Source organism: Protopterus annectens, chromosome 14.part0 (assembly GCF_019279795.1).
Source record: "Protopterus annectens isolate FY-2018-M chromosome 14.part0, PAN1.0, whole genome shotgun sequence".
NCBI classification, from domain to species: Eukaryota; Metazoa; Chordata; order Ceratodontiformes; family Protopteridae; genus Protopterus; species Protopterus annectens.
This window is the reverse complement of record NC_056748.1, coordinates 81,015,673-81,032,360: the sequence shown is the minus strand read 5'-3', so window position 1 is coordinate 81,032,360 and position 16,688 is coordinate 81,015,673. Positions and strand designations below refer to the sequence as shown.

At 38.6% G+C, this 16,688-nt stretch overlaps 1 protein-coding gene across 32 annotated transcripts in view; it reads right to left on the bottom strand.

The window, feature by feature from the left end:
* Positions 1 to 16,688, bottom strand: part of KCNMA1 (potassium calcium-activated channel subfamily M alpha 1) — a 4,085,072-nt gene that overhangs the window by 2,111,546 nt on the left and 1,956,838 nt on the right. The window lies entirely within an intron of this gene.

Genomic DNA, 16,688 nt, shown 5'->3' with positions numbered 1-16,688 from the left:
TTGAAAAATACAACTTGACACGAAGAGCTAGCTGGGACGACCATGTCTTTGCAATGTGGCAAATGAGACTGAGGTATTTGGGAGAGATGCACTGTGGGTAAGGGGGAGGTATCCAAGAGTTTTTTGGTTTCCACGAGCTTGCTAATGTCCAAATTGAATCCGAGGGCTCTGATCCAAACCCATATGCGAGACAAAGATGAAAAACTGACAATATCAGATGAATAAGCTTTCATTTCCTCCACCAACATGACACAGGGGTACAGTTAGAGAGTTCCTTTATTAAGTCCCTCTGTAACCTAGTAAAATATGACATGTAATTCAGCGATCTTATATCAAAGGTTGTTGATGCATAGACTCACTTTCCATATCTGTCCAAAGCCCTAGACTCTCTGTTAGGTTGATAAACAGATGAGCTCTGTTCAGCTACCTCTTTTTTCATGGCTGCCGCACCAACCATGGCATTTACAGGAATCCTCTTGGACTAAATTTTTCTGTCTAGTGGTGCAATGAGAATCTTATCCGGGCATTTAAGAATGGGCTCTATGGAATCCATCTACTTCCATGCCTGGGAGGAGACAAGGTCGACAAGCTCATCAACCGCATGGATAACCCAAGATGTGGACAGGCCAGACCCAAAAGCTTCCAGGAACACTGAGTCCTCTTGAGAAGGGTTCTGGGAAGACCACTGACCTTTTTGGTGCAGGACTTCTAAAATGTCTCCAAACGAGATGTCTTCTGACGGAGATCTGGGGGGCCCTTCTCCTTCATCAAAATCAGTGTCCTCAGACAATGATTCCTGAGGAGAATTTAAATGCCTTCTTTTGCACAGTAAGTTCTGAGGAACCTCTTCAGTGGGGTACTCTGGAGAAGTGTCAGAAGAAAGGGGAGTGCCTGTGCAGGGACTATCTATAGGCTCTTACTGGTTGGCTGACCCTCTGGAGTAAGATGATGAGACTTAGCAGGAGTTGGAATGGGAATAGGATCTGAAGAGGTGATATTTGAAGGATCTCCTGGACAGAAGAAAACCCTTTCCACTACCTCAAAGGCAGGCGATGTGGAAATCAGCCTCCAGGACCTGAAGCCCTTAGATCAGCTAACTCTCCACTCCCTCTGGGTTCCGCCCCAAGGAGGGAATCAGGGTCTATATTAAATGCTCAAAGAGGCGTTCCATTGAACAACTCTTCATTGACATATAATCAGCAACCTCACTAAACCACAAATGTTCAAAACAGTGATTTCTTTCCCTGGGAAAGAAATCACTTGCACTAAAAACACATACACACAATTTAAAATATAAAGTGGGGGGCTTCACCCCCACACACCCCAATCCCCTAACTAAATATACCAACTCCAAGATCGCACTACAGTGGGGTAAAGGGCAATGTCACAGCTCAAGCCGAGCACTTTTTTTCCCTGGGAAAAAAATTGCTGACCTGAGCCTTCGCTATTCTGGGATTTCTGTCTACTTGTGTCTGCAAAATGGCATTCGCTATAATGCAGTTTTGCTGACCTAATACAGACCTGGGAATCGGACCCGAGCTGTCCAACACTGAGGCACTAAGGGGAAATCAACAGCTCTGAAACCCTCAGAATCAAAGTCATCTCCCCAGACCCAATGCCAGCACTTTGGCTCTGAGACTCAATCTGCTCCAAAACACTTGGAGCTGAACAGATTAGGGAAAAAGTCAGAGCTGATGAAGGTATTATTCATGGATCCAACACCTTGACTCTCCAGATCTTCATATCTGACAGATCTGAAACAACAGACTGGAGCAGAGAAGGAGTCCCTAAAGAGTATTAAGATTGCAGACTCACGGATCTGATGGGGGACGCAGCCTGGAGGACCCCCATCTGGATCTGAGCTTTAAGAAACTTTCCCATTATCCTATCCACATCAAACTCCAAAAGACTATGGAAAGATCTGATAGAAGAGGATGTTGAGGGAGGACAAGAAGTCTTGTTAGGACACTGCTGCATGAACAGGGACCCCAATCTTGTTGAAACTGGCTCTGGAAAGAAGCATGGAGACTGGATCCGAGGAGACCTGCTCTAGCATGCAACCAGATCCAACAAAGCCAAATTCAAAGCCTTTTTGGCTAAAGTGGTAGTAGGATCCAATAAGCTCTGATCCGAGACCTTTTTCATTTTAGATGGCAGCTCCAAACTCAAGAGTGGAAGAAGGGGAGTGTTTCTTAGATTCCATGGTCTCCAAGCTCTTCTGACTTCTCAAGGGGATTTGAGCTCATGAAGTAGAAGGAACTGCAGATGAAGAAGCAGGCAACATACCTTTGAAAATAAACTAATTACACCTGTCACTTATTGCCCTGTTGTTAAAACCCACACAGATTTCATAAGAATTCTAAAGGTGAGCATGGTCTAAACAATACTCACCCACCCTGTGGGCATCAGAATTGGGTATTTTATGCCCACAGGAAGTGCATTTCTTGAAACCAGTAGGTTTGTCCACCATACCGATAACAATACACTATAGACAAAGAAGACAATTTAGAGAAAAAAATAGAAAGTTATTACACACACACACACACATATATATATATATATATATATATATATATATATATAGATATAGGAACATGTTATAATCTTGAAATTCTGAAATATCGAATTTCAGAATCCCGAGATCATAAAGCCGAAAGTTCTAAATACTGAAACCCCAAAAGTGCGAATTTCAAAATCCCGACGTTCGGAGATGTTGAAGTAGCGCTTCTGGTGTTGCGGTTTTTTAATGGAAGTTCAGGTAAGTTTGTATGTTTAAGGGTGTTGATTAAGGGCTTTAGTGTGTGTCAGTGTGTGTTGTGACTGTGATGTGTGTGTGCAAGGGGAATGTAGGTGTGTGGTGGTGTTTTCGTGTGTTTGTCCGTGTAGTGCAACCCTGGAGTTAGTATATTTAAGTAGGGGGGGGGGTGTGGGGTGTATGTAGTGTAGGTTTGTGTGTTTGTGTGTGGGGGGGGGAAGGTGTTTGCTTGTGTATGTGTGTTGTGTCTGGTTAGTGTAGGATTCGTGATTTCAAAATTTGCACTTTTTGGATTTCGGTATTTAGAGCTTTCGGCTTTATGGTCTCGAAATTCTGAGATTCGGTATTTTAGGATTTCGATTATAAAGTGAATCCATATATATTATATACATATATATATATATATATATATATATATATATATATATATAGATATAGATAGATATAGATATATATAGTATGCATGTAGATATATATATATATATATATATATATATATATATATATATATATATATATATCTGTGTGTGTGTGTGTGTGTGTATGTATATATATATATATATATATATATATATATATATATATATATATATATGGATCTATTTTAAATAATCGAATTACCACTTCATTGAATTGCAGAAAATCGAGACCACCTTGTCGAAAACTTAATTCAACGAACTGCCGGAACATCATATTTTGCTGGATGGAAACTAACCACTTTTCCCCCAATAATCAAAATACAAGCCAAAGCTAATTAAACCCACGAAAGTGGGTGGATTTTGCCACCACCCCCCCCCCATGTGGGGTGCTGCACCCTCTCCACTCCCACTAACTAAATAGACCAACTCTAAGATCACACTACAGCTGAGAAAAGGGCAAAGTTTGTCATGGTGGCCAAGTGGTTAGTTTCCTGGCAGTAAAATACAATGTCCAATGTCCTGGGAGTTCACTAAATTAAGTTTTCTGCAACATGGTCTCAATCATCTGTGATTTGACGAAGTGGTAATTCGATTATTTAAACTAGATATATATATATATATATATATATATATATATATATATATATATTGGTATCCGGAAACGTTTTTTTATGACCTGCTTGCTATTTTTATAGTTGAACAATAAGGCAGCTGGATACTGTATTTGGAAATGAATATTTCTTTGTAGTAAGTAAGAGAAGAATGGTGCTAATCTTTGTGTTTCGGGTTTAATTTGTAGCAGCAAATCTTGTGCAAAAGATAGTGCCTAGTCCTTCCATGAGAAATGCGTTTTAGCTTAGACAATAGGATTTGTTGTTGTGCATCTCTGTGATTTAAAAGTTTTAAATATATCTGTTTTGGTTTGTTTTCTTCCTGTTATTTATGCAGTGCTCTGTGCTCTTTCAATCGTAATTTATTTGACTTGTTCCAGTAGCTGAGCAAATACATGGTATTCTATTTTTTAACATAGTCTCTAATAAGGATGTTGTTTCTCCTGCTATGAGATTCCAAGTCAATTATCTTGTCCTCAATATTTTTCAGTTTTGTAGAGTGCCCTTTATTAGCTTTTTCTATAGTAGCAATGTGGTCTTTGCATGAAGCAATGTGGTTTTTGTACATGTCCATTTTTTTGTAAAAGTCTTACAGGGTATAGTTCATTGAAGTATATGTTTGAAAATTTTATCCACTACATACTGAAGGATCATCTAACAGAAAATTTTATTCCAGCTTAGATTTCATAGAAATATTTTCCTTTTAATCCTTGTTTGCCTGTTTATGTCTCTTACTTGTTACTTCTTTGGAGAAAGCAGCTTTGACCTTGAGAGTTGAGTCCCCATTTCCTCTAGCGATTGAGACATTCTTGCATAAAAGTATTGCAATGAATAAAAGAGAGGCATGAGCTGGTACTTTCATGAATTTCTTTGTTTTATTTTTTTTTTATTTTTTTTTTTTTTTTTGTTCAGAACATCTGGAAGCCAAGCTGGCCAAACAGACCCATGCCGCAGAGAGAGAGAGATGGCACCAAATTTCATCATAGAAGAAAGATACTCCTAAGCTCACAGAATCAGGTAATATTACTGATAGACTGTTGCAGTAGTTTAGTTTTTTTTCCCCCCTGATGGCATACTCTGGTAGACCGTTTTATTTAAATTCCAGATGCATATGGCGTGTGAGGAGCTGTAATCTGCTAGCTGTCTACTCCTTGGCAACCATCTTGCCCCCACCCCTAAAAAAATAAGGAAACTATATGCTGGATGCCACAATCTGCTAATAAGTCACAGTGCTTTAGAAATTTTGAATACAATTGTCTTATTCTTTTAGACAGGTCTATATCATAACATCGAAGTTGCAAAACCTCAAATGTTATAATAGTGAACCCAAAACCTCGAAGACTGAGTACAGTGAAGCCGCGGAACATCGAATTCTTTCCCAGGGAAAGAATTTGGTGGGCCGTTTCAGCGGCTTCTCTATCTCCTCCACTGTTGTGCAATCTCGGAGTTGGTATATTTAAGTAGGGGTGTGTGGGGGGCACAGCCCCCCATGTTGTGGGGGGGTGAAGCCCTCCACATTAGACATAGTTAGTAGTGTTTGTGTGTTTTGTGTTTTGTGCTGGGGAAAAAAAATTGCTGTTTTCAGCTTTTGGATTTTTCAGTTTTCGCAGTTTTAAGTTCGATGTTATAGTGTTCGATGTTATTTCGTTTTGATCATGTGATGTAAACCCTTTTAGGCACCTCAATGGTCAAGAAAGATGTTTCCAAATATTGATGTAACGTTACAGGTATGAAGAGAAGGTGGTGGGCGTATGGAAATACATATGTTGGTTTTGTCATATACTGAATATTTTAAAAAAGGGTTGCAGTCAATACCAGAAAGAGACTTCAAAAGTGATATACAGATCAAGAAGCAGTTAATGCTGTTGAGATTTGATAAAGTGTTGCAGTGTAACAAGATGGAGTTGGTATTTTGTTGTTGATGTTAGTAACTTAAAAAGCAGTAACAGCAGAGTAGAAAGTAAAAGAAAAAATACAGTGTGGTGTTATTTTACAAACAGATGAAATAGAGAGGATTAAGAATACAATAGCATGAAAGACATCTTGTAAAGTATATATTGCAAGATGATTGCCATGGACAATGTCCAGGCAGCAAAGAAGTAGTAGTGAGGGGGATTACCAGCATCACAGTAAATGGTGATACTCGGTAACAAATGTTTTATATTTAAATAATAAAAATAGCATCTCATATGAAATAAATTGAAAAGTGATTGATAAAATGAAATCATCAGTAATTAATACCTCAATACGTTATTACTTTTATTATTACTATTACTATTATTATTGCTGTCTGAGAGTTTTAGTGTTTGTATTTTTTATGTTATTAATTTAAACAGTGTAAATAATAAACTTGCAGTCTAAATGACAAATGCATAGAACTGATGAAGTGGATTTTGCAAGGAAGCAATCTGAAGAGGAAGAATTTAGGTGTCAAATATTGAGACAAAGAGAAGGTCTACAGACTAAAAACATGATGGGTGTGAGGATAATAGTTTACATTGTAAATAGTCAATTTCTTCTGTGAAATGGTGTGTTATTGTACATTTGTATTTGTTGTTGGATGCAACAAACTTTGCATTTAAAAAAAAATTAAAATATCACCCATCAACATTGTTTTTATGCAGGAATTGTGTTACCTGATGCGTTTAATGTAATTAACTGAGACACCCATTTACCTCATGCAGAGGATATCTAACTGCAGAAAGTTCTGGCTGGTTGTAATAGAAGCCCAAAGATTATTATTACAGCTATAAATATTTTACTGAAGAAATATCAGTAGTAACTGTTAAATTTTTAGCTAACAGGCGCACATAAAATTTAGTTTTTGTTTTTTACTATTCATGTTAAACTTAAATAAAAATGGAAATGTGTAGTCAAACAGAAAAAATATTCAAAGGCATAGCTCTTAAAGGAAAACATAAGTAAGTAGTGCAGAGAACACTCTGGAACAAAATGATGCTGTTTCTGTTGCATCTGCCAAATCTTTTTATTAGAAAAAGAACCTATGAAGAAGTGATATTTTTTTGCTGCAGTCATTTGTGGGTTCATAATAAAATAGGGAGTCCTTTTAAACTGGAACTCAAACAATTCAAAGCATATAATAATGATGGGATACAGTGTTGCCCAAAGCATGCAAATAACACAGCACTCTTGTTGGGAAGATGAACCTCTGCCCCTGCAATATGCCAGATTCATCTCCAAACCCTGCTCTGTGACTATAACTCTAAATATGCATAAACTCAGAGTAAAAAGAAGAGTAAATAAAAAAAAAACAGAAACTCAACTTTTCTCTGAGGTATCCTACCTTAGAGTCAGCACAGCACCCAAAACATAGCATTTGTGACAAATGGGATTTTTTGAATTTCTCTGCCTCTATACTTTACTCACTTTTGCACGATGCTTGGCTCATTTACTCAGAGCTACTCAATATACATTCGATTGGTGAAGCTACCAGCCTGAAAATATCTCTAGTAAGTACTTATTGCATTTATTTTGCATTTACTCTACATTGTTACAGTCCAAAATTCTAAGCTCTACACTTATTGTTGGCTATGTTTATGATCTATAGTTAAGGCTTTGGTTTTATATTCAAGTGGGAGTAAAGAGGAACCAAGTCATTTCTGAGCTTGTGGTTGCTAAAAGAACCTGATAGTGTGCCATTTTACTATTGGGCATGGGACTGTTTGAATTCTTTTGAAATTTTCTTCCTCAATAAGTTACTCATGTCTGAGTGATACTGCACATTGCACAGTGGTATTTAACCTTGTTCTGTATAGATTCAGGCACATAGAACCATGACTTTCTGTATAAAGCCTTCTTTATAAATTCTTAGTATTCAAAAAAATAGTAATTGCATGAAAAGCCACAGGTCTGAGCTAAGAGGCCTACTGGTCTACATGTGTTGACTTATACTGTTTGTTTTAGACAGCAGCACTCCAATAATCAGCTCCAACCCCACTGGTCCTCCAGCAATACACATTAGTAAACTTCTGAAACCATGCATTTTTACTTCTCAACTGTCTCTGAGGCCAGCTGAAATGGGCACCCTGAAACAATGCAGCAATTGTCTCGTTTATTGACAACAACCTAATACTGACAGAGTTTGTGAGAGATGTAGTTAGATAATGTTATTGGAGGCTAAGCTCTCTCATACAGCCACTACAAATAGCAAACAGTTTGGCAGTAACAGACAACATCATGCTATAACTGTCACACACACTTCAGACAAAACACACAGACCTACATATGCTGAGACTTTTAAAAATTACCTATCTAAAACTATAACAGCCTCCTAAATGTAACCTAAAAATAAGTACACTCAGAAACCTCACAAAATTGCACAACAGAAGGAGGAAGCTACTACATGATAGAGCAAAATCTCTAATAGGGAAGGCATCTCTGATCAGTACTAGCAAAAAATTACGATCCCTCATAAAATCCTCCAAGGCCAGCTTCGAGAGAAAAATTGCACAGGACACCAAAGACAATCATAAGGCTTTTTTCAGTTATGTTAGAAACCTGGGATGCAACTCCCAGACTTGTTCTGAGTTGATTCTAAACAACAAAAAATACACTGAACCCACAGACATCGCCAATATCCTGGCAGACAGGTTCAGTGCAAACCCCCCCCCCCCAAAAGAGCAAGTATCTATCCCGGCAGAGGGCTTCCTCCCAAACATCTCAGATGCTCAGGTGAAGGCTGCCCTCTCCAAAGCAAAAAACACTGCTTCCATGGGACCAGATGGCATCCCAGGTTGCATCCTACATGAACTACAAGAGGAACTAATCCCTCAAATAAAACAGCTATACAATCTCAGCCTCACTACAGGATATGTGCCCACAGAATGGCGTACAGCAACAGTGGTCCCACTCCACAAAGGTGGAGCCTCTACGGACCCTGGAAACTATCGCCCCATAAGCCTGACTAGTTTAGTCTGCAAGGCTATGGAGAGGATCATCATGGAGCTCATAAACAAAGACATTGGGGACCTACAAACACTAGATCCTACCCAGTTCGGCTTTGTTAAGGGCAGATCCTGCCTTTTGAACCTGGTTGACCTCTTTGAAACAGTCACCAAAGCCATAGATGAAGGGAAGGTAGTCCACGCAGCCTATCTGGACCTTGCAAAGGCATTTGACACAATACCCCACTCGGGCATCATAGATAAGCTATCCAGCTTAAATATAACCCCCTATGTCACAAGATGGGTCGCAAACTGGCTCAAAGACAGAACCCACAGAGTGAGAGTTGCTGGAGCCATGTCAGACTCGAAACCGGTCACAAGTGACGTCCCACGGGGTTCTGTCCTGGGACCACTCTTGTTCGGTATATACTTTTCCGAGGTACAGGCAAACGTGGGAGGACTATAGCTCACCAAGTTCGCAGACGACTGCAAACTGGGCGCCATAATCAACTCTCCAGCTGACACAAACATCCTTCAAAAAGGTCTCACAGAGACAGATAACTGGTGCCAGCGCCATGGTTTAAAGCTAAATGCCAAAAAATGTATAGTCATACCCTTTGGCAAAACAATGTGCCCACAAATTACCACATAGGCGGAAACCCATTAAGTACAGAGAAAGTTATTAGGGACCTGGGGACCCAAGTTGATAGCAATCTCTCCTTTGAAAACCACATTGACAAAGTGGTTAGAAAGACCTTCTACATAGCCCACCTCATCACGAAGGGTTTCACATCTAGATCAAGAGAGGTAATCGTGCCCCTTTATTCATCCCTCATCAGGCCCATCATAGAATACAATGCCCCTTTTGGGATGTACCTTACCCGACACCTGCAGCAATTAGAAAGACCCGAAAAGTATCTCACCAAGAGGATCAAGGGTCTCAAACAGATGCCATATGCTGCTCGGTTAAAAAAACTCCAGCTCTACTCAGTTGCATACTGCCTACTTCGAGGCGATCTATGCCTGACATACAAAGCTATGTCAAATCCAGAATTAATGGACATGCTCCACCTCAGTAAATCTAAATCCCTTAGAGCCACACGCTCGAGGAACTTGAACCTCAGCACAGAAATAAATAGAACTTGCTGGAGGGACAGGTTCATAACCCAGAGGCTCCCTTCGCTCTGGAATAGAATTCCAGTTCATGTGAGGCAGAGCACCTCACTGAATCTCTTCAAGAAGAATCTTGATAAGTGGATGGGGGATCATAGGTTTGTCTCAGGGATTACTCCCGTGTCACTATTAGACAGAGGCACAGTAAACTAAACCTTAAAAAGGGCACAGTATACTCAAATCAATGGGTGGCGTAAGCCATACAGAATCGAGCTAGGCTTATAATTGCCCCAGGGCAGATAGCCTAGTATGAACCTATGAACCTATAAGCACTCTATTCAGGCAGCACCCTCAACAAAACGTGCATTGATAACTCACAGTGTCTAATTTCAAGAGCCTATAAGGCAAACCTCATCACAATACATCTTATTCATATATAATTCCATAGTGAAACACATTGATGTACCTCTCAGTAGGCTGAGAGCCATAGTCAGTTGCCTATCAGGGGCCAGGATTCACCACATCACACATGAACTCATGTCCTTATATCACATGTAAGCTTATGGCATAGTCATAGCTCATGTGGTAGTAAATTACTTGAGATGTACCTCCCTGGACTATATGAAGAGAAGCGTGACAGAGCTCTCAAAATATGTGTCCAAGGCATGTATGAACATAGCCTTTAACAGTGTTTTACCTGCACCAAGAATGATGCCACAATACAAACAAATGATTATTAACTTCTTGTATCATTTAAAGAGGTTTAAATATAAATATATATATATATATATATATATATATATATATATATATATATATATATATATCTATATATGAATACATGGCCTAGGAAGAGATGGTAGACAGTCCAAACTGCTTTGCCCAGGATGGGATACACCTATCCCCCCAAAGGCTTCTGTATATTGGCAAAATACTTGTCCCCTTCCATAGTGTCTTTTTTAGGCAAAAGCAGTCTTCAAAAGCTTCCACATAACAAAACAGAATTTGGATAACATAAAGGTATTGCTGCTCATTGCTAGGAGCTTTAACAAAAAGCTCCACTCAATACAGCCATACCTTGCCTTGGACTACATCAATAAATGCATCATCACAGAGACCTTGCTCAAGACCATCAATAGCACTCCATCACTACATACTTTCATTGTCTACCATGCAATCTGGCCAGCTGCACTGGATAACGACACTAAAGGTGGTGGTCTTTCTATGTTTGTAAAACAAAATTTCACCTCTTGACGTGTTTGACAGGATAACAATCTAAAACTCCTCCATGACCAACTTATGATTAACAAACCCCTTACCACATCATAACTAAATATAAGACCCTCTCTATATCCCCCTTGGCCCATACTTCAAACCTGACTAGTATGGAGTCTCTATACATTCAGCCTAGCACCATTATTCCAGGGGACTTCAACTACCTCTTCAGCAAATAGGTGACTTATACATCCTGGTAACATGATTGCCCAGAAATTTCTGGTCTTTATAAATACAAAATCACTGTGTCTGCACCTTAACTACGGGTGATAAAATTCTGAACTTGGTTATCAACAACATGGGACAACTCTGTTTCCTACTAGCTGTAACTTCCTCTTTAGAAAAATCAGTCCACAAATCAATCACATTTATCATAAGACTAAAGCTGGAAGCATCTTCCGATAACTTGGTATTCAGAGATTATTCTAAAGTTAACCTACTAAAACTGAGTGATGAAATGGCGAAATTTAACATCCCCTACAAACCTGATCATCCCTCTGCTTATGAAGAATCCTTCACCACTAAATTGTATACATATATTAATAATTGCACAGATATATCTGTCCCTGTATGGAGTAAATAGAATGCTAAATTAAAAAATAATTGCACATGAAAATAAATGTAACTCTCTAGCTACCAAAAGCACTCTAGCTAAACTTAGCAAGGAACTCTGGTCCCTGATCAAATCAACCAAAGCTAGATACTAGGTAAAAATAGCCACCCAGGCTACAGACAACCACAAAGCCATCTTTAACCATGCTAGAAACTTCAGAAACAATGCTCTACACTGCACAGAGCTAACAGATAATCATATCATATACTCAGACCCAGAGGACATAGCCAATCTACTACCTGATACATTTATCTCCAACTTCACCGCCCCCTCACTATACCAGATCACACACCAACCTCAACACCACCCCCTCAAATCACCAAAGGACAAGTCCCCAAAACACTGCTTCTTTGGGCCAGATAACATACAATAGTACCTACTGACCAGCCTGAAACAAGACCTGTCACCCCCCCCCCCCCCCACAGAGGCCATTCAATATCAGTGTACAAACAGGCTTTGCACTGGAAAAATGGAGGACAGCAACAGTCAGCCCTCTGCATAAAGGTGAGACATCAACAAACCCAGGTAATTACAGACCCATAAATCTGACTAACCTCATCTGTAAAACTATGGACAGGATCATTGTAGAATTAATAAATAAGAACATAGACAACCTACAGACTCTAGAATCTAGACAGTTTATTGTTTAGAGGGGTAGATCCTGCTTACTTAAGCAGGTCAGCTTCATTGAGAAGGTTCCTGATGCAATGGATAAAGGAAAATTGGAATACATCCCACAATCCCACATATATAGACTTCACAAAGGCATTCAGCACCTTCTTACACTCAGTTATACTTCACAAATTCACTCAGCTCAATTTAAATCTCTATGTATTCCAATGGAAAGCAAACTAGCTCACTAACAGGACCCAATAAATTAGAAAGGGCAGCTCTGTCTCCTGCAAAAGAACTGTCAATAACAGTGTTCCCTAGGGTTCTGTTATAGGACAATTACTCTTGGGTATTTTGTTCTCAGACGACAAAGCTAATGATAAGGGTTTATAGCTAACCAAGTCTGCAGATGACTGAGAACGTGATGCTGTCATAAACTCTTGAAAAGACACCAAAAATCCTCCAACAGGGCCTTTTCCAAGCAAATATCTGGCGTCAAAACCATCGCCTAAAATTAAATATTAGGAAATGTATAATAGTATCCTTCAGCAAATATGACATCCACTGTAACTATCACATTGATGACACACTGTTGAAAACTGATCCAGTAGTTTGACACCTGACCATGTATCCACTATTGGAAGAAGGACTTCTTCATTGTGCAGCTTATTACTAAGGGCATGGAGTCCAGGTCAAGGGATGTGATCATTTCACTGTATTCAGCACTTATTAGGCAGATCATTGAATACAATGCCCCCATTGGTATGTATTTGTCCAAACACATGACACAACTTGAATGACCACAATGCTTTCTCACCAAGAAAATCAAGGACCTAATTCTTAAAAGCTACACTGACCATATCAAAACCCAGGCATTCTTAACAGTATCCTACAGGCTACTGAGGTGCGACCTCTGCCTCACTTACAGACTCTCAAATGACACCATCCTTTCAGATCTACTACGTATCTGCAAGTTCAGTTGTGGCACAAACACCTGCTCAATAGATCTTTTAATCTCTTCTGCAACATAAATAGAACATGTTGGTAGGATAGATGAGTATCACACAGAATACCAGTTATCTGGAATTGTCTTCCACTTTACATAAAGCAAAGTACGTCTCTCACTCTATTTAAGATTAATGTGTAGGAATGGATGAGAAACCAAAAATTCACCTCTGGTTTAGCACCTTTGTTCCTTATGGATGGGGTAACATGTAAATGTCTGCCTGTCTATGGGTTACTCATACTTAAAATCCGTAGGTTATTTGTACTTGTTAGAATACAAGGGCTACAAACGTCTTGGGAATGCATGTCTGGGCTTCAAAATAGCCTCACGGATCATTAGTTAGTACTTATAAATCTTTGGAAAGAAGCACTGTCAATCTAGTGCTTCCTTAAAACAAAACTAGAAGGTAAGCCATAGGCAATAATGTTATACAACAAATTGACATAGCGCATGCAGCATCTGTGCATCATGATACATAAAAGATTAACTACATCCCATGTTACAGTAGATGAGCAAGTATATAAGTATAAAGGTTTAAAAAGCAGATTATGATGGTTAATGAAAGGTGGAGTAATAAGTTACAAAGGATCTGGAGACTGAAATGTCTGAAGTATTAATATGGTTACAAGGCATCACAACAAGAGATAAGAATTCAAAAAATGAAAAAAAAAAGTTTGTCACTAAGAAGAAATAATACAGGGAAATAGAGGGATTGTAATGTGGCATGTCTCCTGAATGGGATATACATCCCTCATGTACTCAAGAAAAGCCTGTATTTTTATATTCATACATACATACAAATATTTCAGGTATGGGCAATAATACTCTTCTAGCCGGTCTATGTACCAAATCAGTTATTCCCATAATAAATAACCAAGTTGTTCTTAAAATCTAAACTAATACTTGCTTTAATTAGTAGTCTATTTCATGCACCAGGTAATATCTTAGTGAACCAATTAGTACACTTCCCATTCATGTAGAATCTTTGTCTGATGATTATCTACTACTTTTTGATAACCCCAAGAACTCCCAGAGGTTTTTGTCTCTATATTCTGCATAAGAGGTTCCCTGGTTCGATCCTTGGCTGGGGTGCCTTCTGGGCGGAGTCTACAAGTCCTCCCTGTGGTCGCGTGGGTTGCCTCCGGGTGCTCCGTTTTTCTCCCACATCCCAAAGACATGCTGTAGGTGGATTGGACACTCCAAATTGGCCCTAGGTGTGAGTGCATGTGCCTTCTGTGGAAGGCTGGGTGCCGGGCTGGCAACTCAACACCGTAAAACTCCACTGCCAATCATGAGCAGACAGGTGATCCGCTGTGGCGACCCCTAACTGGGAAAAGCCGAAAGAAGAAGAAGAAGATTCTTCATATACCTAAACAAAGTAATCTCTTAAATGTCAGCGTGAGACACTGTAACAAGTTCAGATATGTTAGTTTCAAATTAACTTAGGTTTCACATCTATGGATGCCCTTGGTATATATATTTCCACTGTACTCTTTCCAATTTATTCATGCTTGCTTTCATATAAGGTCTCCATAATATTATTCCATACTCAAGTTTGGGTCTAATGTAACTAACAAACAATGATTTCTTAATTTCTGATTTCCTAGACTTTATAAATATTTTTATACAACCTATAGTTCTGTAACTATCATTAACAAATTGACATGTTCAGAAAAGCTCAAAGCTGCATCTACACACATGCCCAGGTCCTTAAATGAATACAGTTTCAATTACTGTGTACTGTATTATTTATCTTTTAATCTATGTCTCCCAAACCTCATATGCTTAGTTTTTGATGTATTTATCAGCATATTATTCTCCTGTGCCCAAATGGTCAAGTTAGTCAAGTTCTTTTGGCCTGTCTTATAATACATGCAATCAGTTTACCCATTTTAAATCATCTGCATACAGGCTGTAGAACACCTAATCATGTTAAAATTAATTTTCAAAGCAATAAAGCATTAAATGCAAACAGATGTTTATTGTATAAATAATTGCTGAACATAAACTCCTATGTAGGAAATGTATAATGACATATAAGATGCATGAATAAAAAATTGCAGGCTCTTAGAATTATTATTTATTTACTTATTTTATTTACTGATATTTGTTTACTTAGAAAGCCTGATTGGGTAATAAATACTCAATAATGGTAGAAGAGCTCCAAAGAGTTAAATAACATCAAATAAAACACTAATACAAATGTAATTAAAAAAGTATATATACATTTATTATTTATCTTATTTATGTAACATTTGTTGACTGAGAAAGTCCGACTAGGACATAGCCTATTTTCAGCAGAGGCCCAGGGAGAAACGCTCCAGATGCATGTCTTTGGATTGTGGGAGAAAACCGGAATAATCAGAGAAAACCCACACAAATTCAGGGAGAACATGCAAACTCCCCACAGAAGGCACCCCACCCAAGAATTGAACAAGAGAGCCTCTTGCTGTGAGGCGACAACGTTAACCACTGCCCCTACATACATTTTGATAGTGGAATATATAGGACACAATAAAGCATGAGGAAACAGCAGTGATGTAAAAATAAAAATAAATAAAAAAATGACAATTAGCATATACAAATGTATTAGAAGTACAGTATACTATGCTAGGAAATAAAAATAAAGAGATACAAGTCCAGCCTAAGACTAAGGAGAGAGCAGGTGTTGAAAGGTATAGATATATAGTATGATTAGAGGTTAGTTTGGTAAGAATGTAAAGTATTTGTTACTGTACATCATGCAGGTGAGGTGCATGGGCATATCCACAAGTTAGTGTGAAATTCTTAAAGAGAATGATATACCTTCTTACGCTGCATGTGTTAGCAGTGACTCAAAAAAACACACCTAAGGTTACAACATACCTTTGTGAAATCTAAATGGATGAAAAATATGAATCATGCAGTTAAACGTATGGAAACAAAAGGTGACAGTAAGGAGCTATAAGGCTGGTTTCAGCAGCAGTAACACATTGGTAGTAATGCACAGTCTTGTATAAAATAAAAACACACAACAACTGCAAATAAGCTACAGCGATAAAAATCATACTAACATGAAGAGAAGTGTTCTGACTGCCTAGGGCTCTCCCTTATCTTTAACAATTGCAAGTGGCTAGTTTAATTCTAACAACAAAAATATGTCACTTTAGACATCTTCCATTTATAATATCACAAAACAATTAAGCCTCTGTCACTTTTTCCTAATTTTATTTTGCCTTCCTTTCCATTATCTCAGATTCACGGGAACCACCTGTTGCCCATGGTACCTCTCTGTTCCCGGTTAGGGGTTGATAAGTGGATCATGGGTCCTGAGATTTTTTTGCAGTTCTCATCACAACCCCTCCAGACACACCACTCTGCATTTGACATATATATGCCAT